The sequence below is a fragment of the Spinacia oleracea genome, chromosome 4 (genome assembly GCF_020520425.1).
Source record: "Spinacia oleracea cultivar Varoflay chromosome 4, BTI_SOV_V1, whole genome shotgun sequence".
Classification (NCBI taxonomy): Eukaryota; Viridiplantae; Streptophyta; class Magnoliopsida; order Caryophyllales; family Amaranthaceae; genus Spinacia; species Spinacia oleracea.
Genome location: NC_079490.1, coordinates 89,531,921 through 89,559,764, shown reverse-complemented (window position 1 = coordinate 89,559,764; position 27,844 = coordinate 89,531,921). Strand labels below are relative to the sequence as shown.

The window sequence follows — 27,844 nt, the reverse complement described above, 5'->3', positions numbered from 1 at the left end:
ATACAAATCCTAAATCTAATGGGATTCGTTCAATGATTAATTCCTAATCCTAATAGATAGAATTAGTTTAAAAGAGTTTTAATAAAATTCTAATTAAGCTAATTAGTATCCTAATAGGATTCCAATTCCCTTTCCATACCCCTATAAATATGTGTCTAGGTTCACAATTTATGGACGAGTTTTCAAGTATTCAGAGTGACATTTTGAGAGCAAAATTCAGTCATATTGTTGCCCATATTAGCCGAAAATCTCTAATACCTTAAGGGCGATTCTAGTTGGTTAATCTTGAGGCGGATCCGGACGTGTTGTGGACTTTCTACGGAGGGATGACACTTGGAGTCCTAAAGACTTGTTTTTGTTCGGTTCGGGCGCATCTAGGGAGGGTACGCTACAAAGTGTATGCATCCTAGACTAATTATTTGATTATGTGCAATTAATTTGAATCCTGGCATATGGGTTTTTCCGCATGATTTATGTTGTTCATATGTATCATAACCTAACAAGGTCATCCTCTCCTTCTTTTATGAATTGCCCGTTGAGTGTACGCTGATGGGGAGGTACTTTGAATTGACCATTACCAGCTCGACGGGCCCTTAGCTTAGCCTCTTGTTGCTTGTTGCTTGTTGTCGTACTTAGTCGGTTTGTAACTTTGTATCCCAGACCACAACAGTTAGTCTGTCCATGAGTCTTGAAAGGAGACTCGGTAGGCGATGGCAGAGTAGTGCCCAAGAAGCGCCCACGCTTAATCATTATGTGCCTTGCCATGGGATTCATTTTTGACTCGATGGCTCCTACTTCAGCACTGAACCCCCAAAGGTCTTCTTGAGGCAATCCGATAACAAACCCAGACTCCAAACCTTTATTTGGTTGCTCCTGGTTGAGCAGGGGCCTCCGGTTATGGATGATTTCCTCTACCTCGAAAGGACCTACATCATGAAAAAGAGTTTCCTGATTGTCTTCGAGAGCCCTTATGCGAGCCTCAACTTCTTCAACACGTTCATAGAGCTCTGCTACGGCCGTTGCTAGTGAAGTCATCTTGAATTGGATTTTGAGAGAATGAGTCCGAGCACCTAGTTACCACATGATTTGAATTTAGAACTTGGACTCCCCGACACATGGTATGATATGTATGCAATGAATGAGACCTAGACTTGACTCTAAGTGCCACTCCGAAGATTCGGGATTTTGGATTTTGTATTTGTATTTGGGATTTGCGACCCGTTGGAAATATTTGAAAGGAGCTTCATTCCTTTGTGTAGGCCTCCTCCTTGTACTAGAACTTTAAATATTGAAAGGGGATTTCGACCCATTGGATTTTGTACATCACGAGGAAGTTTTGACCCATCGTAGAGCATGGAATGTTTTAGGGGAATTTCAACCCGATAGGATTTGGATGAGGTTTGGATTATTTCAAGGGATTTTCAACCCGTCAATGGAACTTGGAATATTTCAGGGGACTTTCAACCCATGGGAATTTGGACTATTTAGGAGAATTTCAACCCATTGGAATTTGAAAATTGGACTTGTATTATTTCAAGGGATTTTCAACCCATTGGAAATATTTTAGGAGGTCGGATTTGTATTATTTCAGGGGAGTTTCAACCCGTTGAAAGGACTTGGAATATTTTAGGGGGATTTTAACCCATTGGATCTCGAAGTATTTTCGGGAAATTTCAACCTATTGGATTTTGTACTATTTCTGGGGATTTTCTGAAGGAAATATGTCCTTCACCCAAGGTGCATTAAGTCTAATACCAAGGTTCAGATTAATCGCGAACAATTAATTCAGTGAGATCAAGTGATCGGAACAGCTAGCTGGAGCAATGCTTCCGATCAGTGAGTTCTAATGGATATTGAACTCACAACTTACTCTTGACTGAACCTACAAGTGATCGGGGCGCGCGCTGTGGGCTTCGGCCTGCAGTGTGTCGCTAGGCGCGGGCGTGTGTCCGTTGCTTGGCTCGCACGGCTTGCTAGCCGGCCTTGCTTCTTGCTTGGTCGGTTAGTAAGGTTAATGATATAACCTTACAACCTAGTTTCCAACATACAACACAATTCATACACTCAAACCCTAGAGACACAGAGAACCTCAATTCTCTCTGTGCCTCCAAAGTGAGGTCTTCCCAAAAGCAAAGGATCTTGATCAATTGTCTAAGCTACGATTATCAAGATGGATCTGACGTGTCGGTGAACCAAGTAGAGGAACGACAACTGGAGTTCTCTGTTCGTGTTCGTTGACGGATTAACGTGGAAAACACGCTTCGAATGTAAGTTTGCTTAATCTGTGCTTTATACATGTTTCCTGGCTTTGGGGATTGTTCCGCACATGTTATTATGTTTAACTGTATTCCCCTACATTTTCAACCCGTTGGAATTTGTTTTGGGGGATCGAATTTGTATTATTTTAGGGGAGTTTCAACCTGATGGAAGTGTTTTTGAATTTTGTATTTGGGAGCAATGGAAGAAAAGAATTTTTTGTAGTTCGAAGATGAATTTGAAATTCGAATTTGATTCGGAGTTTGAGATTTGAAATGGAAAAGATTCATTTTTGTATAGAATATGAGGCTTTGAATTTGAAAATTCCGGCATTACGCCGCCATGGATTTGAGCCATTGGATTTGGAACTTTTGATTTTTTGACAAGGGGATTTGAATAGGAACTTTGAAAGTTGAAAGTCCTGCATTATGCCGCCGTGGACTTGGGATTTGGAGGTGTTTGGTCATAGAATTTTGAATTTGAATTGAATGGGAAAATTCGGCATTACGCCATCATGGATTTGGAATTTGAAGTTTTCGAATATAGGACTTGAAATTTGAAAGATTGAATTTAGGAATTCGGTCTTGAAGTTTGAAAGGTTGAAATTAAAAGTCGGCATTATGCCGGCATGAGTTTGGACATTTGAACTTGAGGTTTTGAGATTGAAATTGGTAATTTGAACTTGAGGTTTGAAAGATGGAATTGAAAAGTCGACATTACACCATCATGAGTTTAGACATTTGAACTTGAGGTTTTGAGGTTTGAATGGTCGAATGGACAATTATGGATTTAGGAATTCGAACTTGAGGTTTTGAACATGTAATTGGAGGTTTGAATGTTTGAACTAGAAAATCCGGCATTATGACGCCGTTGGATTGAATTTTGAATTTGGAACTTGAAATTTGGACTAGAAAATCCGACATTATGACGTCGTTGGATTGAATCTTGAATTTGGAATTTGGACTAGCAAATTCGGCATTATGACGCCGTTGGATTGAATTTTGAATTTGGAATTTAAAAATTTGGACTAGAAAATCCGGCATTATGACGCCGTTGGATTGAATTTTGAATTTGAAATTTGGACTAGAAAATCCGGCATTATGACGCCGTTGGATTGAATTTTGAATTTGGAATTTATGTGTGAAGCGTGTTTAAGGGTTTTGAATCAGATGGAGTGCCACTCTTAGAAGACCTTAAATCGGCGATTTTGGATGCATGAATTTTGAATGATGCTCCTAGGGGTTTGGTTTCCTAGTTGGAGGCTAATGGTTTTGGCAAAGCTAGAACTCGAGGTTAGTCATTCACGCTGTGCAAAGACGCCCACACAATGCACAAATAGCACGTTGTCACACTAACATGGATATGAAATGCGACATGCAAAGTTCTCAACCTAAGGTCGGTCTAAGTTTTGTATGATGCAAGTGGTCGTCTTTAGGTGTCAAAAGGGTACTTGACTAAGAGGCGGATCCGGCAACAACTTGCACATCCACCTAAGGGACGTGTATGTCGGCAGACGACCTCCATGATTGACATCGGGAATGTCAAGTAAATGCCAAGTTTCCGTAGGCGCGAAAATGGTCACACACTTTGGTCAGGAACAATATGGAGAGTCACTATTTTGTTGCCCCCGGGGGTAGCCCGAATGTAGAACACATCCGTATTGGGCAGGGTAGAAATTCGTTTAGCACAAATATGGTTTTCGAAATATGCATGAAATGCCTAGAAATTGAAAATTGAAAATCGCATTCGAATATTGTATTTGATAGGCTCGTTTTTCGACATTCGTTCTCAAGGTTTGGGAGTATCCTTCGAAATTCAAAAACAGAACTGACTCCCACTCAAAAACTTGAGCAGCATGGGCAACCAGCCACTGGAAGCTACTGTGCTGGATGCAGGCAGTGGCATCTGGCGCAGGGGCCTGCGCCTGGCGCCAGAGCTGGCATCCAGAACTTGAGCATGGCAGTGGCTTGTTGCTCAAAGCATGCTCGCATTATTGAATTTGAAATCAGAACTCCCCAGCGGAGTCGCCAAAATTGTAGGGGATTTTTTCGTGCTCTTTGATTTCCCCTACGGAAAATAGACTTGGAGCTTTTTATGTTTTTGGATTTCGAAGGAGTCGCCACCAAACAATTTTAAGGGTCCCGTTTGGAAAGACCAAAGTTTACTCTTTAGTGGATAAGGCATTGAATCTTAGAAACGGATAGGTGAGATCCGGGCAAGGGAACGAGATTCTTATTCCGCGAGCCTTAAAAATTGTATATGAATGCATGGCATAAAACATTTTCGAATAACCCTAGTCATGACAATATGTGGGTTTGAACTTAGAAATTAGCACATAGAATTTCTACTTGTATTGTGACCACTTTGCTTTAAAGTTAATTTAAGGGAACCTAAGGTCGATTTGTCCAAGAAATTATCTTTGTTAAGCATGGTGTAACTTCGCATTTTGTTGTATTTAGCATGTTAGGTGATGAAAGCAATAAACAAGTAAAGCAACATCACAGTAGAAAATAAATGCGTAATTAGTAAAGATACATCACCACCTAGAAAAGGTCTAGGTCGAAACCACATTGCCTAGAAGGAATAGCAAGTAAAGTTGCATAAATAGTAAGTGCGGAATTGAAAGGTGCAATATTTAAAGGCATTATTGAAATTGCGATATTGAAGTGCATAATTGAAAGGCATTATTGAAATTGCGGTATTGAAGTGCATAATTGAAAAGATGTGATATTGAAATTGAACTATTGTATTTGAGATTCGAACTCCAAACGACTTCTTAATAATAAGTGCTTCCGACACGGATTCAAGTCTAAAAAATCTCAACTTTAGGACAAGTTGCTCATCCAAAAGTGTCTTAGATTTTGGACATAGAAATTGAACTTGAAATATTGAACTTGAATATTGAACTTAGGAGTCTTGAATCTCAAATATTAGACCTTTTAATGTTGAAAAGGTTTCATCTTTGATATGCTCCATATCTTGAAATGATTCTAGTTTAAGAAAGTGATTACAAACAACCTTAAACATCATAGAATCTTGAAAATGAAATTTGTACTTGAATATTGAAATGAGGAGTCTTGAATATCAAAGATTAGACCTTTTAATGTTGAAAAGGTTTCACCTTTGATGTGCTCCATAACTTGAAATGATTCTAGTTTGAGGAAGTGATTACAAACAACCTTAAACATCATAGAATTTTGAAGATGAAACTTGGACTTGAATATTGAAAAGAGGAGTCTTGAATCTCAAAGATTAGACCTTTAAATATTAAAAAGGCCTCACCTTTCATTACTCCATATTTTGAAAATGATTCTAGTTTAAGGAAGTGATTACAAACAACCTTAAACATCATGGAATCCATAACCTTGTATTTGAATCATAGAAAGTGTTGATTGTGTAAAAATATGTAATTGTTATAAGTGACACTTTTAAGAGTAAAAGTACCAACTTTACTAATCATTTTGAAAGAGAGATTATAGGAACATAGTAGATTAGGATTGGAATTTGGAATTACCTAGTTAGGTTTAGGTTAGAATTCCTCTTGGAGCTCCCAATTGCTTGAAAACTTGAGATTGGTATGAGATTTTTTAAGTTTTTGTATTTGATTTTTGAGGGGAAATTTCATAATGATGACGTTCTGATTGTAATTTTCTGCCCTAAAGTTCTTGGAAATCAGGGTTTACATAGAAAAATGGACGGCTAAACGCCATATGACAGCTGCGCCCAACGCAGGCAACGGCGCCTGGCGCCGCTGACGTGGCACAGAAGATGCCAAGCAAGGATGATGACACCGTCCTTGCGTTTGACTTTTAGTGAGCGTGCCTTTGTACGAAATGTACGAGCTTTGGCACGTAGCACTTGCTTAATGGTTAAGTCTTTGGTTTTGCGATTAAAAACTAGCCGTTTTCGGGTTTTTGAATTCGGTTTTACGGGACGAGGCCAGACTTGCTCGGTTTTGTGGGTCGGCGCCCGAATTTGGGTTGCTTAGTGTCATTTTGACTGGAAAAGGTCTTGTAAAACCAATGAAGTGGTCCATTGGGCGAGATTGTGCTTGGATTTTGAAATTGATTTTTGGAAATTGAATTTTGTACCGAGTTCCGGAATGGGAACGGTCTCGGGAATTGGACTTTGGATTTTGGATTTTGGAACATGTTTTAGAAATTGGGATTTCCGCACGGAGTTGTTTCAACCACCTAGCAAGGATAATGGTATCGTCATCATCCCAATGGGGAGACACGATATAGGTGTCTACATTGTGGTTTAACGATTGTTGGAATGAAGCATGCTAGCATTGGATTTCATTCTAGCTTGTTTGTACTCAGCTTTCGCTGAATACGTGCTTTGTGTTGGTCGTGGCCTATGCCTTAATGACCCTATGATGATCCTTCAATGGCATTCACATTGTTGGGGAGTAGAGTTGATAACAGGTTGGTAGAGTTGACTAGCAAGAGAAGTTATCTTGCATAGGGATGGTTGAGCGAGTTTCTTTATCTCGTGTATCGTTTCAAACTCTATCTATTCCATTTGCCTAAACTATAATGTTTTAATTAGTTAATGGAATTGTTTTTACGGTATTTGGTTTGGGTCGAGATGGTTCCAACTTGTATGGAGACCATTAACTATCTTTATTTATTTTAAAGTTTATTTTATTCCGCTGCCTAATTCTGGTAAAATAGCCTTAACTGTTAATATGGTGGCGGTAATACTTTAGTAGTTCCTTATTATTAAGTTGTAATTAGGTTTATTTTTAATAAGGAATTATTAGGGTGTTACAGGTTAACTGCGATGGGCCCTGTGCGCAAGACATTTCGTGCGCACAAATCTATTTTCATGCATTTTATCTCTTTTATTTGGAGTTTAATTCAGTTTTGTGCTGTATTAAACTCCTTTTTACGTTTTCATCCTTATTTTCAGCTATTTCCAACTAAAACTCTATCTTAATCATTTTTCTATTTTTTCGGGTTTTAGGAACTTAATCGGAATGCGACTAGAATTCCTTAATGCTTTTCAAACTTTTCTAGGAAATTAATTGCAGTGCAACGATAATTCCTATATGCTTTAGAATTTTAATTGGAATGCAACTAAAATTACCTTGACACAAATCTATATGGGACGGTTTACTATTTTGAGCAGATACTTAGATAGACAGCTACTATAAATAGCAGTTACTATAAATAGAAATTTTAGGTTTGGGTGATGAGTCAGTCTTAGAATGTTTGTCGATCAGGAATGCGTTTTCCAAGTGGATGTTTTGTTTCATCATTGAACTTATCTCTTCTAGCCAGAGACCAAATGTAGGCGTCCGAGAGGAGTAAGAAATTCTCATTGATTAGCTGATGGAGATCTCCAAATCATCAATTTCCATCTTCGATTCTTCAAAACCCACCTTCAACCCATTGTTTCTCCCACTGTCTCTCTCAAAACTAACTAAAACCCTAGAAAATTAGTCTAATTATGTAATGGTTAAAAAATGGTCCCCCTTCAAAAGAGGGCTACACTCATATTTATATGCTTGTCTCAAAATAGAATTTAATTACAAGAATAAGTGATTTTCGGGCTATTGTGCGCACGCACAAAAAGCCCGTGCGGGGCATTTGAGGGTATGTGCTCGCACAAAATATCTTGTGGGGGCGCACACAAAAATGAGGAGGTCCTGCCTGATTTTAGAGATTTTGTGCGCCGGGACAGAAAAGCCTTTGGGGGCGCACAAAACTTCGTGCGCGCGTACAAGAAACCATGTGGGGGAGCACAACTTCAAATTTATGAAAGTTGAATTCTTCTACCTTGTGCGTGCGCACGTCTTATTCCCGTGCGTGCGCCAACAATGCTACTCTGAAATCCCTCCTTAACTTTGATGTCTAGTTCTGAAATCACCTGTTGTGAGGGGGTCGAAAAAGCACGAGGCTAATGCGTGACCTCGTCCCTCGTGGGTGTGATGCTTCTTTTTGTCAAATCAAGTGTAATTGGATTTCCTGTGAGTTTACACCCAATTGACTAGTAATATAGGAGTCGCCATTCAGTTTTTAACGACAATGAGAAATACTGACAAAACCCGGTTATCGTGACATAAAGGGAGTGCAATTATGTTTGACCACGACGGCCGTAGGTTCCCTTGTGATCCCTGGTGGTGGGGATCGCTCAACGTACACCCGCAGGGTAGAGATTGAGGGTTCGGGGGACTGTAACTACCGAGAGGAGTACTGGCTCTTCGATAACTCCAGAGGCAGGATATCCTTACTAGCTCAGCATAAATAATTGAAGGGACATGCGTTAACTATTAAACTAATCTGAGTTGATTTTAACAATATGCAACATATAGTACTAGATCGAGCGCGATTATCTGATTTAGATTGTTTTAAGGGACCTAGCATGATAATCCAATGTCCCAAAAATATCATATTTATTAAGCGTGATCGAACAATCAGATTTAGTTAGTTTAAAAGTTCATAAAAGGGCGAGGAAAGCAATTAAATCATAGAAAAGGGACACATTACAACGCACCCTTGAGAGGTGCGTCACGGTTCTCAGAAAAATAACCACTTTGACTTTGCTATTTCTCCTTTTTATTTAACGAATCTCAAATTATGGGACGGGATACGTTCTGTTCGATTTATGGATCGATTGCGACAGAACGCGTGATCAATTTTGCAGCGTGAGGCTTAGGCTTAGGGGGTTCAGAGTCAATACTCAAAATAATAATTGTGTGTTGTGTTTTTTTCACGTCGAACTTAAGGCCCTATTTATAGAAAAGAGTTCGTGGAAAGATAGAATTGCAGAACTCTAATCCACGAGGAATGAGGAAAAAACACGTACCAGGTATTTTCAGCGCCCAGGCCTGGGCGCCGAAGATTTCGGCGCCCAGAGCCAGGCGTTGAAAATAGGATATGGGCTGTTTTTCTTAGTCAGATTCGGATTCCTAGAATTCGGAGTATTTGAGTTTTAATTGTGTCTTTTAGTGCGTATTAACCTTATGACGGAATGCGTCTGGGCCCGTTACGAACTCTAGGCTCGTTAGGATTTTAATTAATACGTAACTCTTACTTTCGAATCATATTAGGAATAGGATTCTCTCGCAATTTCTATCTCATTTAGGATTTATGTTGGAGTGCAACACCTAATTCTGACAGGTTTCTATCTTTTATGACTTGCCACTTTTAACAACTACCCATTACGGCAGTTACTATTTTTAGCAGATTTCCATAAATAGCAGTTTTCTATAAATAGCAGGTTTCGGGTGAAACGAAAAGGGGTGATCGAGATTCGTTATTTTATTGGAGATGCGTTGTCAAGTGGAGATTTACGCTTTCATCATCGAACCTTCCCTTTCGGGAATGGGGACAAAAGTAGGTGTCTACAGTTAGCCCCCACTTTGACTGAGTCTTGGAGTAAGACGATGATCAAAGTATTAGACGGAGTGCGTCGCACAAGCCATGGTGACCTGTTTTGGCGAGGGTCTCACGAGCCCCCGAGTGATAACATTTGACTTAAGGGTCATCACTTGAAGTGTCGACATATCCCTCACGCGTCATTGGGATTTGTCAACGGATAGTATAGAAACTTCCTCACTTTGTCATTGGAAGGATGTAAAGATGCGCAGAAACTCGCTCACTTTGTCATTGGGAGTAGCTACAGATGTTTTCGAAATCAAAGCTATAAAGTGTAATTGGGACAGGCCAAGCCCAATCACGAGGTAAAAAATATTTTTAAAGATTCTCATTTTCAGGGTTAGCTAAACGAGAAAACCCCCTTGTTTTTATGGGACGTAAAACGATGGAAAATCCAGCACATCGTTCTTTTTTGGAAAAAACGGAAAACCAATCTTTGGAAAAAGGGAAAGCTACTCACATCGTTCTTTTTTTGGAAAAACGGAAAACCAGAAAAAGTTATCGCTGCAGCGACTAAGGACCTGCGCGGTTAGTGACGCAGACCCCGCCGGCTAAAGATGGCGAGCCTGTCCGCTAAGGGTGGACACCCCGTCCGATAGAAGTGGACGAATCTATTTTTGAAATTTGAAAATAAGGACCTACGCGGTTTTGTGACGTAGACCCCGCCGGCTAAAGATGGCGAACCTGTCCGCTAAGGGTGGACACCCCGTCCGATAGAAGTGGACGAATCTATTTTGAAATTTGTTTTGTGTTTATATTTTGAAAAATGAGGACCTACGTGGTTTGTGCCGTAGACCCCGCCGGCTGAAGATGGCGAGCCTGTTTCATTTTGAATTTTGAAAATTTCATTTTTGGAAAATTGAGGACCAGCGCGGCTAGTGACGCAGACCCCGCCCGTTGAAGGTGGGCGAGCCCTGTCCGCTAAGGGTGGACATCCCTGAATTCGTTTTTTCTTTGATTTGGAACTTGCGTGGTTCGCGGCGTGATCTTGCCTGATTGAGGTGGGCAAGTCTCTATTTTTTGTTCATTGTGATTTCTTTTTTTTTTGTAGAATTTCTTTTTTCATTCTTGCAAGAGCGAATTCTTTCGAGGGATGTTCGAATTTAGTTGTAACCTGAACGTGGGTTGACAACGGGTTCAGACGGACCTTTGTCTTGCGACCGTCTGCTTTCGTGGTTTTGAGCTAGTCTTTATGGCTTGATTTTTGCCACCACTTGGTCTTTGATCAGAGGACCATGTACAAGTGTCCGTGACGACCCTTTTCTGCGGTCGAACCTGTTATTTTGAGATCATCCAAACATGGGACGGCGTATAGCGCAGTCCGGGAATGTGATTTTGATTGCGCGCTCTCTGTTGGAGTATACTTTTCGCGAGCCCCCAAGCACTCGGGCTTTGGTGGTCATTTTTTGCATACTTCATAACGTCTTTTAATCATGTTTGGGGTCGAGCTCGTATGTGCGAGCGACCTTTCATAGTGGTGTGCTACTTTGGCGAAGTCATGGGGTGCGACTTCAGTCTTCGGGCGACAAGGTTTAATATCATTCGGTTTAGCTTGGCCCGATTTAATCCTTTGACAGACAAACATTTTTTTATTTGAAAAACCAACGACTTAATAACATTTTTTGGTGTTTCGAAGAATGACCTTGATATTTCACATTTGTTTTGAAAAGTGTACATATATGTTCCTAGAGACAAGTCTAAGTTTCGATCAAGATTTACCATTCATTTTTTCTATTTGGGGAGCTTAAAGGTGCTTTTGGGATTGATCTTAATTGTACATAGGGCCTCGTGTCTAGCAACACGGTTTTAAGTCTTTTCCTGCTCCGCGTTTTGTGAAATCTGGGCCTTGGGCTGCATTTTCGGCGCCCAAGGCTGGGCGTTAATTATTTCGGCGCCCAGCTTCGGGCGCTGAAAGTCTTTTCCTGGCGAATTTTGACTTTCGAATTTCTTAACGCGTTTCCGAATGGGATCAGGATGTCACTTGATGCGTTCAGCTATATATAGAGGCTAGATACGTCCCTATTTTCCATCACTCTCAATTTCCTTCTTTCTTTGCTGTGTTTTAATTACTCCTTGCTTTCGTCATGTCGATTCCCACTTTCTGACTCCAACGGGCTGTTAGGCGTTGGCTACGGGCCCTTAATCCTACAGGAAAGGCTTTGTTGAAAGAATACCACTTAGAGGCACTTTTAGGCTTACAACAAATTAACATTCACTATAATTTTCTGCACGCAGCCCTAAGCTTTTGGGATTCCGATCATCATGTTTTTGTCTTTCGGGGCAACGAAATATGTCCTTTGCCAGATGAATTTGCTGCGATCCTTGGTTATCCTACTAATGCTACCCCTGCCACTCCTGGCACTATTGAAGAGAGTAAAACAACCATAGGGGCTTTTCTAGGACTAGATGCTAACATGCTTGCTGAAGTTGTTGTAAGTGATGAGGTTAATTTGGCAAAACTTGTAAAACATCACTTTAGGCCTAGTAAGAATATTACCGAACAGAAATTGAATATTCGAGCCCTTGTATTTTGCTTGTTCAATCATTATTTGCTGTCGAATAACAATGGTGAGTTCGGTGACATAAGGTTGATCCATTTGATTAGCCAGATGGAAAGTTGCTATTCTATTATGCCGTTGGTGGTTGCCGAGACTTTGTTGAGTGCGGATGAGTTGAAGAAGGACGCCAAATCTGAATATTTTAAGGGAAGCCCCCTATTACTGCAGGTAATCGATTTTTTTTGCGCACGTATACGTTTTTTTTTTTCATATATATTTTCCATTCGTCCTGCCTTGGGGCTGAGTGTCAGCGCCCAGGGCTGGGCGCTGGTATTTTCGCGCCTGGTCCTGGGCGTTGAAACTGCGCCCCAGGAACCGTTTTATTTTTGTTATTATTTTTTTGATCGTACCCGTTTTTTGCTTATTTGGCTCGTGGAACGGCTTAGGCTCTTGGAAGCTCCTACCGATCCTAAACATTATCGTCCTATAGCCTTGGGTAACCGAAAATATTTGCACCGAGGCCAGGACGAGGCCGAATGGGCCTCCTTTTTTACTCATGGCATCTGTTCTATTAAGTGGGTGGTACCATGGTGGGGTTTGACTACTATGACGGGGGGTTCTGATGTATCGGTTTATGTTTCTTTGTTGGGGCTATCTCGGCCCACCTATATTTTCCCTTACCGAGTCATGCGTCAATACGGTTTAACGCAGACTATCCCCTTTTCTGATACGGTACCACCTAAAGTAGCGGCCTTTTCACAAGCACGGGTTCTAGCGTGGGCTAAGTATTATGATGGTCTCCCGCGTTGGGCCGTAGCTACAAATGGCTTTGTGGGTCTTTCTGAAAACTACAAGTTGTGGATGAGCTCCGATGATAAAGCTGTGAGGACCGAGGCTCGAAATGGGGAGCCGGATGAGCTTTTGATACCTCGTATTCGTGTTAAGTATGAGGGTCCTGATTCTGCCAAACCTGGTACCCTTGGTATTAAGACTGTGAAAGCTCGTCCTGATCGAAAGCGAAAGGAAGTTCCTCCCCGTTCCAGTTTCAGGCCTAAAAAGATGCCTAACATGAAGGGGCCTGATGTTGTTAAAAGAAATGCAAGCTCTCGCGGAGATCGTTGCCAGAACAATGTATGGGTTAGGAAGGCTCAGCCGCCTGCAGAAACAGCGACTAGTCTAGTTGATGATAATAATCCTTCTCCCACCATTGTCTGTGCCCTTGAGGCTGAGCGGGCTATAACTGAGAATGTTTATGAAGCCTTGGCGTCTTTGGAAGTTAGTGTCCAGGAGCCGGTTCTTATGGAGATTGATATTGGGGCAGCGCAGAAGACTGTGGGGGTGGATCCTGCGAACATTGCCCTCTACAAGACTTATTTGATGATCCGGAAGAACTAGAGTAGTGTAGTTCTTGCTAGGGTGTAGGTGCCCTTTATTTACTTCAGTTGTGTTTGTTTTTTCACTACTTAGCACTTTGTTTTCCTTCTTATTATTTTTCAATAAAGGCGTATTTTATTTTTTCATTTTCATTTCTCCCTTTTTTTTTATATTTTTATATGTCTAACACTTTTTGCACATTTTATATATGTTTTTTTTTATTGGACTGAATCCTTGGTAAGGATTGCCTACATATCTTGTCAGAATCAGGTCGCGCGTAGTTCTAGATAGAATAAGTTCTAGGATGCCGGATTTTAATGGATACGCCCTGGGGTGGTAGCATATTGCTTAATCGGTAAAATGAGTGAAGTATTATCATTATTTTCGCCTCGTCTACCGTTTTTGCCGTAAGTATTATTTAAAAACGAAATTCGACTTCTTTGTATGGCTATATTTTTTGGTAAGCCTGTTTGGATACGTGCTGTACCCCCCAAGTGTTCGTTATTTTTCCGTTATGTGCGGATAAAATGACGAGCACTTCTAAAAATTAGGCAGGCAGAGAGTTTCAACGCCCAGGCTGGGGCGTCAAAGATTTCGGCGCCCAGCCCTGGGCGCTGAAAATGATTTGGGCGGTCAATTTTGACGCTTTGCTTCACGTGTTCTTGCATTTCTTTTTTCTCTCTTTTTTTGTTTTAGTGCTTTGATTTTTGCTCGTATTTAAAATCAATTTTGAGGCTACTTCGGAGACTTTTTTTACTGTTAGCGTGAGATGCATTTTTGTCCGGATTATTTTTTTCTATTCGTGACTCGAAACAGTTTTGAGAATGGGGTTAGTGTGTGGAAGATATGAAGATTCTTGTATAGGCTTTTGGATGGGCTGAGGTGCGTATTGATGCGGGGGGCGGTGTCTATTTTTTATGAGTTTTTTTTTCTTGAGCAACCTTTGTATTGTTTGAATTTGATTTCCTTTTGATTTCTTTGGGTTGCGTGGGTTAGACCCTCATGTTTTGGTAATATGATAATGTGGTTCTCTTTTGGGGTTTGATGAATTTCGATGTCACGATTCAAGACCGAGTGGGCCTTGTTTTATTGGGCCTAGAGTGGGCCGCCTCTTTGCAAGTACGTTTGGTGCTCTTTTAGTGTTAGAAATAAAGTTTTTGAGGAGGAATATTACGCCTTTATTAATTTGCAAAGTAAGGAAAACACACTGAAATAAACTTGACCTATATTCTAAGGGGGTCTTAGGACCATCTAAAGTCTTTATTATTTTTCTACCAATCTAAAGAACTACTAGGCGCTTTTTATCAAGGTGCTCTATGTGGCTCAAGCCTTGGGTTTAGTCTCGTAAAACTTTGGTCCTTCACCGGTACTCATCTTGAATTCTATACCTTTTGCATTGACCCACTGATATGTCTTCACCCATCCGTTCTCGATCTCTTCTAGTGTTGATGCAGGAGCGATTAAACGGGTTGGATCGAAACCTTCATCTTGTAAAGCTAGGGTAGTCATCATAGTCTCGTCCTCCATAGGCCTCGATTCGTTAAACAATGTCCGTAGAGCCTGGTCGTCCAATATTTCAGCTGTTTTAGTCTTGGCGAGGTGGGGTGCCTCATCCAAGCTTATAGACTAGCCTTGCCTATGGACTTGCATAGAGTGCATAATGTGTTCCACATATCTCAATTAAGGAAATATATCCCGGATAAATCGCATGTGTTGCAACCGCAGACCATAGAATTAGACCAAAGTCTAACCTTTAAGGAAAGACCTGTTAAAATCCTTGATAGCAAAGTGCGTAGTACGCGTACTAAAGATGTGAAAATTGTCAAAGTGTTGTGGTCTAATCAAGAATCTGAGGAAGCCACTTGGGAAGCGGAGGACGAAATGAGAAAGAAATATCCCGAGCTTTTTCCCGAGGTTAGTTGAGTTACGGGGTCGTAACTCGTGTCTTTTAAGGGGGGTAGAGTGCGGTAGAATTTCGCGCTTTTTACCTTGTTTTCCCCTATTTTATGCTTAATTTAGTGCTTTCTATTGAATTTGCACTTATTATTGTCCTGTTTAATCATGTAAAGAGTACAACAACTTAAAACTTTTGTAAAGAAACGTATTAAAAAGTCTCAGAAAGTCTCAAGTTGAGTTGAATTTTGGATTTCCGAACCCAAGTTTCGGGACGAAACTTCTTTTAAGGATGGTAGACTTAATACCTCGTATGTTTATAATATTTATAAATATATTTTATTATATTTATAAAGCATTTTACGATTTATTAGCATTTAAATAATATTTAAATGTATTTAATGTATTTTAATTAATTAGAATATTTATTATTTTAATTAATTACGAAACGAATTTAATTCTTGAGTCGGGAAATTAAATGAGTTGCAAATGATTTTTAAAAGCTTCGGGTTTTGAATAAAAAGTCCAATTCGTTTTATTAAACGAGCCCAATCAAAAGTATTTAATTCAAGTCCTAAGCTAGCCCAATTCATTTAATTCCTATGCCCAACCTAAATATCTTAAGCCTAGCCCATCAAGGGATTAGGGAGCCTAGAAATAGGACTCCCCCATCATTAAATGAGCCCCTAAAATTTATAAACCCTCTTTTGTTTTCTTGCCCCTCACTCCATCTCTCCTCTCCTCTCTTTGCTCGGCACCGCACGCCTCACAGCAGTGCTCGTGCCCTCGCGTGCTCGGCCTCACGCCCGCACGCTGCCTTGTGCCTTCGAGTGTGTCGCGCCCCGCGCTGCACTCCCTCTCGCCCTCGCTCGCTCCCTCTTCGCGCGCGCCCAGCGCCCGCACCCCTTCCTCTCCTTGCTGCGTTGTTGTTGTGTTGTGTGCTGCCCTCACTCGCCCAGCCTCACACCCACACTCGTTCGCCCTCTCTATTCGTCCGCGCGCCTAGCGCCCTGCTCTCATCGTCCGCGCGCCTAGCGCCCTGCTGCCTTGTCCCGCGCGCCAGCCGTGCTCGTCGCCCCTCTCTCCCGCGCGCACACACGGACGTGTGTGTGTGTGTGTTCATATTCGATTTCTTTTTCGCCCAATCACATTAATTCGTGGTTGTTCCGTGCTATAGGCCGGATTGGTATAATTCTCTTCTTCCTTACCTATTCTATTTAAATTCTGTATTTTAAATTATTATATTAATATTGTTTTGAGTAATTAAAATGCTGGGAACCGGTTATGAATACCGTGGTTTGAGGATTTGTGTGTTGTGATTCATTAGGTTTGTTTTAATTATTAAAGAATGAATTTTCAGATTTGTTTATTTAATAAAGCATGGATTTTTATGACATTAAACTAGTGTTATTGGGATTTTCAAGTTAGGGTTTTAACCTAGACCTAACGAGTCAATTGATTAGCATAATTAGGTGATGATTTTAATTATGATAATTAATTATATTTTCAGATTCGGATAAAGGTTTAAAGTGTTGTTTTTTTATTGATTTTAAAGGCGGAAAAAGTATGTTTTTGTACTAGGGATTGATATTGCAAATTGAGACGACCTTATTAATGAAAAACGATTGAATTCTAAAGTCTAAAGGAAGTTTTAAATTTTATAAAGTTGCTGGAAATTTAATGAACATGAAAATAATTTAAGTTTCATTATTTTGATGATAGGAGGTGATTTCTGGTTGAGTGCTCGTTATTGCAAAGTGGCCCCTACGCTTAGGTATTCAAGGTACGTACAAGTCTAGGTAATTGTTGAACAACCATGTTGAAATTATTATGAGTATGGATTTCATTGTCAATCATGTTGTTCAATGTTTATGCATGTATGGTTCAATTCACATGCAAGGGATGGATTAATTATTTGTATGCTATTGTACGGGATGTCTAGCATACTTTGAGCCATTTATTCGTACCTCGTTGTACTATTTATTTTACCACATGTGAAGGGTTAGCTCATGTAAGCCACCGCACATGTAGGGTTCAGTTGGGAATATTATGTATGAAATGAATTAGGATTTGTCGTGCAAGGGCACAACCCTCATGTTAATATGCATGATTTGGAGTCTCACTTTGGTGAGGAGGAACATGGTAGTAATATCACAAGTGTCTTGCTTGGTTGATCACAAGTCTTAAAGCATTAAAATAAGATTGTTTTGGTTGTTGTTTATTAATTTAATGTATGCATGTTGTCGAGTCTTGAGTTCGCTTTTATTAAAATATTAATAAACGTAAAGTGCAACCGGAACAAGCTTCAAAACTCTTTGAACGTATATACCTTGAGTATGAACAATGGGGGGAGTCTTGCCGGAAAGCTCGTACTCCTACTAATGATACAAGACGTTGTTTCATTTATATTATGCGTAGGAATTCCGTCGGTATGGCCCGACACTCGGTATGGCCCGATTTTATTATTATTATTATCGGTGTTTGGTTGGCTCCCATCACCTTTTTCCCTTTGTGGATTATTCTTTTGGCCCGTTCGAAGCTTATTCTAATTAAATTATGAGTCAAGAGTCGAGTCTTGTATCTCATGATTGTTTGATTTGTTATTATATGGTTTTTGCATGTTGATTAGTATTTAGTGAGTGATGCATTCTTTAGTTTCATTACTCTATGCTTGTAAGTACTCAGCTTTTGCTGACTACGTGCTTTGGGTGTTTCCGGTCATGGCCTTTGCCTTAATGACCCTATGATGATCCATCATTTGCACTTGCATTGTTGAGGAGTAGATTAATATAGCAGGTTGGTAGATCAAGTACGATCGAAATCATGTGGCTTGGGATGATTGAGAGAGTTGCATGTTTTCGTCTTTTGAAACTATTCCTTTAATATTTTAATTACGTTTGAAATGTTTGGATTGTTTATATTTTGGGTTTTGGGCCATTATGGTTCCAAATTGTAGGAGGCCACGATATCTTATTAATTATGGTTTTTAAAAGTTAGTTGACATTTAATTCCGCTGCGTAATTCTGGTAATAGCCTTAGCCGTTATCACGGTGGCGGTAATACTTTAGTAATTCCTTTATTTTAAGTTGGAAAATAGTTTTATAAAAGCAAGGAATTATTAGGGTGTTACAAAGTGATATTTGCAGAGCTCTAGTTTGAGAGCTGCTTTGCATTAATTAATAGTGCAAAGTGGTAAATCCTTAAACTACGATTGCGGAACTTTAGGATTTTCGAAAATTATTTTCCTAAAGTCAAAACGTATTATTTTGAGTACTCAATATTTTAAAGGTCAAATATCAATTATTTTGGGTCGTTTGAAATTAGTGGAAAAGTCGGATTATTAGTTAATATTAATTAAAAAAAAAAATTCGAATTTTTTTTATTTTTTCCGATTTTTTTTCGAATTTTTCTAATTAATTTCAAATTTATTTTCTTAATTTCGGAAATTATCTTATTTAATTATCCGAATTATTTTAATCATTTATTTATTTATTTATTTTATTCGAATTTATGTTTAAAATTTTCGGAATTTTTCTTTTAATTATTTATCCGAAATTTATTTATTTATTTAATTAAATCAATAATTCTTATTAATTTTCGATTTTAATTTAAATAATTTCAACAAAGTTAGGAGTTATTTCTTAATTAATTTCGAAAATTAATATTATTTTCAAGTGAGAAATGGGTAGACTAAGAAGGGCATATTAGTCTAAGAATGCATATTATGTGACAATGTGATTATTAAGTGCCATGTATATGTTTTAACCATGTTTTATCTTGCTTTATGTGATTAATTGCATCATATTTCATGTTGAGCATATATTTGTGCATTGAAATTGTATGCCTCCACGAACTATTTATTGTATCCTTTTGGGGTTGGAATTTCTATGGAAACGCGTTAGTAAGACTTTTGAGTTGTGAATTTTCAGGAATTAAGGATGCTACCTTCTAAGTTCACCAGTTTAGGATACTTAGAGAAGATGGATAATGAGACTCCTCGCACGTATGTTCAGAAGATCGTGTTTGCTTGTGACTATTTGGCCTCGACCAAGAACATGCCCCACCTTAGGCACAAAGATATGATGGCTAGTATGATTATACATTGTTTACCCCATAAGAACCCTTACATAGACCTCAAGAATAGGTTCAGTGACATGCATTATAGTGATGGTACCCCTAATTGGTACAAATATGGGACTAGTGATGCTAGGTGGAAGTATGATTCTGAGGTTCTTGCTACTATACTAGAGATTGCAGAAATTAGCTATGAGGATGGAAAGTATTCTGCGGGTCTAGGTATGGGCTATGGAGGAATAGAAAGTGATGGTGAGGATGATATGATCCATGATGAGCAAGCTAGTGATGTCGAGGAGGATAGTGATGATGATGTGGTAGAGATTGAGAATCCTAACCCTATAGTTCCTGAACCAACCATTGAGATATCCAGTGGATCTGAAGATGAGCTTGAAGAGAATAATGTGGTTGATAGTGAGCCACAACAAAATAATGAGGCTATGGATGAAGACTCAGATCCGGAAGAAGACTTGGATGATCCTAATGATCAAGACTTTACTCCAGAGCAATACAAGGAAAGAAATGATCGTCGTGATGACGTTAGTCTCTAGAGAAATGTAATCCTTACTTTTATTTCTTTTGTTTCTTTCTTTTCGTTGAAGTAATAAAGTGGCAAAGCTACTATTTATGGTTTTAGTCTATTATAGTTGGAGAATAAATGTTATGGCATTAGTGGATGTAAGACTTATTCATTGGAGTTTTAATAAAAGAATAGAATTTCCTTTTCGTTATCCTTTAAGTTTAATTCTCAATTCTAAGTCGTGTGGGTATCGCAAAGGGATTATTTGTTATTTCTTCAATGAAATTTTATGTGCAAGGTGGTTTAGTAGCAACCATCTAAATTTACTTGCATCGAATAGTGGGTGAGAAGGCCCGAAAGTGGCGCCAACTCTTCCCCTAGGTGGCGCCTAAGTGTGTGTTCTTCTTGTTGTGAGTAGGTTCGTTGTAGAACCAGTACCTTAGTAATGTCGTGTCCAACCAATATTGAAGTTAGCCTTTTTATTTATTCAGGAGAAGGGATATGGCTAACCAAGAGATTTCTGAAGTGGTTAGACAACTAGCTGAGGTAGTTCGTGACCTAGCTCAAACCAGAGCAAACCCAATGCGTGACCCGGCTGGGGAAATGTTTAAGAAAATAGCTCAAAGCAAGCCTCCACTCTATAGCGGAAAGATTGAACCAAGTGTGTTGGAGAACTGGTTGAGAGAGTTTGATAAACTCATTGTAGCTGTGAATTGCCCCGAAAACCTTAGGGTGAATAGTGCTGTGTACTACCTGAGAGGTGAAGCTGATTTGTGGTGGCAACGATGTGAAAATACCCTTAGAGCCACACCTAACTTTGGATGGGAAGCATTCAAAACTGCACTAAGGAACAAGTTTTACCCACCCTACCTGAAGAAGCAAAAGGCGCAGGGGTTCATTGAACTCAAAATGGGAAGTCTATCTGTGACGGAATACTATTCTAACACTACTAGAAAATGAATATATAACGACAAGATAATAACGACAAACACAATATACAGTCGTTACCAGTACAAGTGCCGCATTGTATTACGACGAGAAATCAGTTCGTCGTAAGTGGTGAACAAGAAAAAAAAAAGTTAAAAACAAAATAAATTTGTTTGTCGTTATTTATCATTTCTAAAGCATTTTCGAAGCCCATCTCGAATTTTACTCTCCTCTAACCTAAAATCCTAGGTTAAAATCGCCTCCAAACGCGATTCTCAAATTCCATTCCTCTGAATTTCTTTTCTACTCCCAGTAATGATTTTACTTATTAATGTGATATAGCCATATAGGGCTTCATTTATCCTCTTGGTGTAATTGATCGATGAATTTGGGTTCAGATCTAGCTGTTAATATCATCGACCGCAACAATTCTGGTAATTTCCTAATTTTTCTTTGATTTGTACGGGGAACAGTTATTTCTATCGTTAATTGTTGTGAATTGAATCCTTATGTAGTTGTTCTTGAGACTTGAAATTCTGTTTTTCTGATAAATGCAAAATGATAAATAGGTGATTTATCTCAAATGAGGTGTTGTCAAGAAAGAAAAAATCTTAGACGAGTTATGGATTTGTAATTTTCTTGTTAATAGATTTGTAATTTCTTGTTAATTATTACCCCTTTTGGGCTCACGGGTCAAAGTATATTCTACTGTCTAATCTCCTTCGAAGTGAAAATTGAAAGGAATTAGGAATTTTTGTTGGATGAAAAGGTAGATTTGTACTTTTTTCATCCTAAATTTACTGTTTTTATTTCTCTAAATTGCAATTTGAATATTTTGATAGAATTTGGACTGTAATTCCCCTAATATTCCATTTCATTATGCTCAGCTGTTACCAACATTATTTCTTCCTCATATAGATGTTTTTCCCCTTTTCATCTTCTGGTCAGGTATACAACATTTCTTAAGTTTTGTATATGAAGGGAAAAAAATGGATTCTTTTTTATATAATCAAGGTTTGACCATAATCAATAAATTTTTTGGCCTTGTTAACAATTCTTCCCCTAAGAACAATAGCTTTTGCTGTAGCTTTTTCTTTTGGCTCAATTGATTAATGGAGTTTATTCATTGTTCAGTATCGTCTAGGCACTTATCATATCTGTAGTGCTTCTGCATACAAACAATTTGTGGCAACATTTTCAAACCAAAAAATGACCAATTATTTTAATTTATAAAATGTGTGATGCTAATGCACTAGACAATATGTTACTGGAACGTTTCATTTTTACTCATGAAGAAGTAATCAAAACAAGTCTTTATCCTCTTATTGACACAGTTAACATGGATGGCTTAGCTAAGATGATATACCACGTCTCTTGGACTGTATATGCTTATGGTGTTAGAGCAATGATATTGCACCCATGTCCTATCTGTTTTAGTTTTGGATTTTTTTAATGAATCGGGCCTCTAGTGTATACATAAATGTTGCCTTAGTTTGACTTGCTACTGGTCTGTGTGTTTTGGATTACATTTGTGTGTGAAACTCATTGATCTTTTACTATCTCTAAGGTACTTTGATTACCTCTTTTGTGATTTTCTTAAATGTTATACTGGCTGAATTATAAACTTCTTTATTGCCTATCATTTGTTTTTTTTCTTTCTAGTGTGGCGTTTATTTTCTTTCATTGCAGTGATAAAGATTTGCTACTATGTCTTTAAAATGTGTATACTTATCTCCTTAAAGCTCAAATTCTAACTCATTGTTGTTTCATACTTTCTTTGCTTTCCTCGTGGTCATATTCAAGCTGCGAATTTTGTAGTTAGAATCAAGCTGTGAATTTAATTTGTGGTATGTATTCTGGCTCTGCTCTCAGTATTTGCGCTATGTGTTATTTAGTCGGTTTATTTTCACTACAAATGCTATTGTTTTTTCTTTTCTGTAATCTATGTATTGTGTGTCAATATGATCTGCAACTTTTGTGCTCTATAATTTGTCTTATGGGTGCTTGAATATCACAAGTTATTTGCACGACATATGGGGATCATTATACAACATGCAAATATCTGTCCAGTGAGAGTACTCTATTGGGATGATATTGGAGATAAGAATAGGTACGTATGTGGATTGTCGTTACTGTAAGAATTAGACATGTAGCTTTCAGTTTAAGCCTGATTATATAAGTTATGTGAACCAAACCAAAAAAAGCAAGGACAATTCTGCCATCCACTTCCACACTTCCTTTTGTTGAACTGACATGAGGCTGCCCATCATACCAACAAACTGCAGCCTCCAAAACATATGAAACCTTCTCTATTAGCTGAACTGTCCAAAACCAAAGAAACGGGGATAAAAAATCTCGGTCTTGTTCAGTCAGGACTGCAGGAACTCAGAAAATACGTGGCACACTTCACGCAGGTCAAAAAGAAATTATGGTTCTAATTAAACCAGGCTCTAAGTGACTTATGGTAGCTTTTGGGGAAATAAACTGTTTTCAATTCAGTTTCTGTTGTAGAGTTCTTGAGAACTGCTAGGGGGGATTGTGTTTTGATAAACTGATATTTATCTGAAATAAACCTACTGAGGTGGTGTTTAAAGACTTACTGAGGTGGGATTGTGTTGGTGTTTTGTTGGTAGCTGCAGTTTACTCTGCAGTTTATTTTACTTCTCTTATTAAAACCAAATATGTCCAGAATCTTCCTTGAACTTCCTCTGAAGTCTTTAAGCTTATTTTCATGAAACTAAATTAGAACTTTGATAGTTGGTTGTAACTAGAGTTTCTTGTGTATGATATTAATTTTGTTGTGGTTATACATGTTGCAGGATGCAGCTCATGAAATAGTGGAAGAACCAACACTTCCTCATGTCCAGGTAATTTTTCACTTTTCTTCTTATATATGAAGGTGACACCTTGTCTTCTTCTATGTGTAGGTAACAAAATCATATTTTTACCAATCTCATGGGAACGGTACAAGAAGAGAATAATGCACTTAGGAACCGCATGAGTTCAAGTATTTAAGATGTGCTGCTACAAAAACTCCAATATCTCTAATCCAAGAAGGGACGCTCCAAATCTTGATTATATTTGATGTAGATTTTTTTTGTTTTAGATCAAACAAGAGATAGTTTAGAATTTAAAGAGAAGATGACGTGGGTGTGATTCTTGGTTTCACATAAATTCTATATATGATGTTGAAATACATTCTAGTAATGAAATTTCCATTTGCTTCGATAGATAAAATTGTAGATTTAACTCTTAGTATAGATCAAGTTATTTGATCTTATTAGTTTGGTTGTTTTGACTCACATTGAAATTGCTTATTATAAATCCTATGTTTATTGATTACGTTTAATATAAATTTAGTGTATTATTCTATATACTTTTTATGATTTTTAATGAATTGCATGTTATAAATATTTTTCATATTAACGACAAAATATATTTATTTTTTATAGTTACATTAACGTCGAAATATTTTGTCGTTGTTGGACGATAATTAAAATTATTGTGTCAATTTGATTCTCTTTTTACGTCAACTTTATTGGTTGTTATTTGTTGTTTGTTCGACGTCATTGAATACATAATAACGACAAACAAGTATTTTGTCGTTAATGAATAACGACAAACAATTATTTTGTCGTTAATGAATAACGACAAACAATGATTCCGTCGTGTAAAATTCACAACGAACGTTGACGTTAATACTATTAACGTCGGAACCTATTACGACAAAACACACGACGAACTTTGTTCGTCGTTAAAGGTTTTAAGGACGAATTTTTAGACTTATAACGACAAAAAAGTTTGTCGTTATAAACCCTTTTTCTAGTAGTGTAAGTTTATAGAGCTGTCTAGGTTTGCACCTGAAGTGGTGGCAACGGAAGAACTCAGGGCTCAAAGATTTGAGAATGGTTTGACCATGGACTTACAGCTGTTGTTGTCTGGAGAGACCTTTACCTCATTAGACACCCTGTATGGAAAAGCTGCTCACCTATATGGGCTACAGCAAAGGAAGAATGGTAGTGCTGAAAAGAGAAAGGATGGTGGAAACTCAAATCAAGGAAATAACCATCAGAATCAGGGGAATTTTAAGAAGCACAAAGGAAATGGGAATTTCCAGTTTAGGGCTAACAATGGTGGTAATCGCAACAACCAAGGTGGTGGAAATCAGTCTGGAAGGAATGGAGTACGGACCTACGAATGTAGGCGCTGTAACATGAATCACCCTGGAAAAGATTGTGATGGGAATTTGGTGACTTGTAGATTCTGTCAGAAGTTAGGCCATAGGGAGTATGAATGCTATTCAAAGAATGGAAAGCCTAACCAAGGTAACCACCAAGGCAATAACCGGAATAATCAGAACCGGAATGGGGGAAATTGAGGTGGAAAACAAAGGAACTACCAAAGTGGTAACAATGGCAATAGCAATGGCAATCACCAGAACCATGGAAAGCCTGGAGGGAACCAACAGCAGAATGGGAATCGAAACAACAATGGGAACACCAATGGAGGTGGCTATAACAAAGGAGTTGCCCAAGGAATGTTTAATGTGATATCTAGGCAAGAAGCGGAGACTTCCTCTGACGTCATAGCGGGTACTTTTTCTATTAATTCCGTTTCAGTTAAAGTTCTATTTGATTCTGGTGCGACTTATTCTTTTATATCAGTAGATGCTTTGGGGAAATTAGGGTTGAAAGAGCCTGAATCGATTGAAGTACCTATAGTCATACCTACTGGTAGTATAGTGAAGTGTACCAAAATCCATAGAGATGTGCCTATGACCATAGCCAAGACCGTATTCTTATCTAACCTAATCGAATTCGAGTTAGGAGAGCTAGATGTAATTCTAGGAATGGATTGGTTGGCCAAGTTCAAAGCCAAAATAGATTGTGAGAAGCAGAAGGTTCACTTGAGGTCTAGCCTAGGCAAAGTAGTGTCATATCGTCGTTTTGGTAAACCTAAGAACATAGGAATCATCACGGCAATGGAACTCGTGAAGCTAGTCAGTAAAGGGAACCCAGCTTTCTTATGTAATGTGAGGAACCTAGAGCATGTGACCAAGGATCAGCCTGAGGATATTGCAGTAGTCAATGAATTCCTTGATGTATTTCCATAAGAGATCCCGGGGATGCCTCCCAATCGACCTATTGACTTTACCATAGATTTAGTGCCTGGAACCGCCCCTATTTCAAAAGCACTTTATAGAATGGCTCCAGCAGAAATGAATGAGTTAAAAGGCCAACTAGAGGATCTATTGGAGAAAGGTTATATTAGGCCAAGTGCATCGCCTTGGGGAGCACCAGTGTTGTTTGTGAAGAAAAAGGATGGAAGTATGAGGCTCTGTATAGACTACAGGGAGCTCAATAAGGTCACAATAAAGAACAAATATCCATTACCTAGGATAGAAGACCTATTTGACCAACTAAAAGGAGCAGGAATCTTTTCAAAGATCGATTTGCATTCGGGTTATCATCAATTGAGAATTACCGACCATGACATACCAAACACCGCATTCAGAACTAGATACGGACATTATGAGTTCACTGTTATGCCTTTTGGGTTAACCAATGCCCCTGCAATATTTATGGACTTAATGAACCGTGTATTTCATGCCTATTTGGACAAGTTCGTAGTGGTTTTCATAGATGACATCCTAGTGTATTCAAAGAGTGAAGAAGATCACGCGGAACACTTGAGATCGGTGTTGAGTACCCTGAGAGATAACCAGTTATATGCCAAATTCTCAAAGTGTGAGTTTTGGTTAGAAAGAGTTGCATTTTTGGGACATTTTGTGTCAAAAGAAGGAGTGGCAGTTGACCCTGCTAAGATTAAAGATGTTAGTGAATGACCTACACCCAAGAGTGTGACTGACATTCGTAGTTTTCTGGGATTAGCTGGCTACTATAGACGATTTGTGCAAGACTTCTCTAGGATAGCCAAGCCCATGACTACCTTGATGAAGAAGGAAACCAAGTTTGAATGGAGTGACCAGTGTGAGGAAGCATTCCAAGCCTTAAAGACGCGATTGACAACCGCGCCAGTGTTAACCTTACCAGATGAGAGTGGTGCATACGATGTGTATAGTGACGCCTCTAAGAATGGTCTGGGGTGTGTATTGATGCAAAACGGGAAAGTTATTGCGTATGCATCAAGGCAATTAAATCCATACGAATCCAATTACCCTACCCATGATTTAGAGCTAGCGGCTATAGTGTTTGCATTGAAGATATGGAGACACTATCTGTATGGTGTGAAGTGTAGGATATTTACGGACCACAAGAGTTTGAAGTACATCTTCACACAGAAGGATTTGAATATGCGCCAACGAAGGTGGTTGGAGTTAATTAAGGACTATGATTTGGATATCTAGTACCATGAGGGAAAAGCCAATGTAGTTGCGGATGCCTTGAGTAGGAAATCAAGTCATAGTGTCAATGCGTTAGTAGTTGCTAACGAGCTGTGTAAGGACATGCAGCGTTTGAACCTTGAAATAGTAAGTGGTGAAAGCATTGTGGGAATAATGAATTCCTTAACCATCCAACCGTCAATATTTGATGAGATTAGAGAGAATCAAGCTGGTGATGTGAAGTTGGAGCGAATCAAGGAAAAGATTTCGCAAGGTAAGGAGTTAGAATTCCGAATCCATGATGATGGAAGTTTGAGGTACAAAGGCCGGTGGTGCGTGTGGAGAACAGAAAGAGAGATTGATGAAGGAAGGGAATAATACGCCATATTCTGTGCACCCAGGGGGTGATAAGTTGTATAAGGACTTGAAAAAGGTCTATTGGTGGCCAAGGATGAAGAACGAAGTGGCTGAATTTGTGGCTAGATGTTTGACTTGTCAGAAGGTTAAAATTGAGCATATGAGACCTCAAGGGAAGGTCCAACCTTTAGAGATTCCAAGCTAGAAATGGGACTGT

At 38.9% G+C, this 27,844-nt stretch overlaps 1 long non-coding RNA gene across 1 annotated transcript; it reads left to right on the top strand.

Moving 5' to 3' along the window:
- The first annotated feature begins 21,074 nt into the window (after positions 1-21,074).
- Positions 21,075-23,919, top strand: LOC130471260 (uncharacterized). The gene is made up of 3 exons (XR_008931915.1): positions 21,075-21,361; positions 22,731-22,774; positions 23,747-23,919. It is a non-coding gene; the product is annotated as an uncharacterized lncRNA (long non-coding RNA).
- Positions 23,920-27,844: the final 3,925 nt, after the last annotated feature.